Genomic DNA, 1,287 nt, shown 5'->3' with positions numbered 1-1,287 from the left:
ATATATATATATGTATATTTTCTGATCTACAAGTCCCTTCATTCCTATCCACTCTCCTTCATGTCTCCCTCTCCCTGCATTTTCCTGGAAAGTCTAATAATTCTTGTGCTCCCAATAAATTTCACTTGTTAAGGTCCTGTTTTCTTTCTCCAAGTTCCTTCTAAAACAGTGGTTCTCGACCTTCTGGCCCTTTAAATACAGTTCCTCATGTTGTGACCCAACCATAAAATTATTTTCGTTGCTACTTCATAACTGTAATATTGCTACTGATATGAATCATAATGTAAATATCTGATATGCAGGATGGTCTTAGGTGACCCCTGTAAAAGGGTTGTTCGACCGCCAAAGGGGTCGCGACCCACAGGTTGAGAATCGCTGCTCTAAAAGAAGCATTCTCACACACTCCTGATTATAGGAGGAGGAAGAACAATTGTATAAAATACAACTGGAAATTTTTGACAGCTAAGTCAGCTAGGTGTAGCTGTCCTGTACCATGTTGTATATTCTAAAGAATATGATAAGATTAAGTAATTTTTGTACATCAATAAAGAATGTGGTTTGTGGAATGCAGACAATTGAGTAAATTCAATAACAAAGAATAACAACTGTAGCCATAGTTCATTTGGCTCAGTGAATAGAGCATTGGCCTGTGAACTGAAGGGTCCCAAGTTTGATTCGTCAAAGGCACATTCCTGGGTTGCGGGCATACAGGAGGCAGCCGATCAATGATTCTCTCTCATCATCAATGTTTCTCTCTTTCTCTCCCTCTCCCTTCTTCTCTGAAATAAATAAAAATATATTTTAAAAAAGAATAACAACTGTAATGTCATTCCTTTCAAAAAGTCTAGCACTGCGAATACTTCCATAATTACTATGGCACATCATTTAGTGTGTTGTGGCAGTCATGTATACAACTCACTTTCTGTAACTTGGAGGATGGCAGCAGGAAAAGGGTAGAAGGCTGCTAGGCTGTCTGCTTAAAGTTTACCCTAAACTGTTATATTGACATGAGAATCCCAATCCCACCTCATTTTATTCCAACAAGTTGTAAGGAGCAGAACCAACTTGCATCACAGGTGCATTTTTAAGTCAGAGGCCTATAAAGAGTGAAGTTAAAAAGCACAAAACTGCATGACCTGTGGACCAAACTTGCCTCTGCTACTAGGACCTAAAAAAGTCCTTAGAAAGTCAGACAGTCTCATGGGCCTGTTTGACTATCCAAAGAATCTTCCTTCCTAAACTATCAGTCATGGAAGAGATTTAAGTGATCATCTTATAGTTCAGGTA

The sequence above is a fragment of the Myotis davidii genome, unplaced genomic scaffold (assembly GCF_000327345.1).
Source record: "Myotis davidii unplaced genomic scaffold, ASM32734v1 scaffold627, whole genome shotgun sequence".
NCBI classification, from domain to species: Eukaryota; Metazoa; Chordata; class Mammalia; order Chiroptera; family Vespertilionidae; genus Myotis; species Myotis davidii.
The sequence above is the reverse complement of the archived record's forward strand: the minus strand, read 5'-3'. Positions refer to the sequence as shown.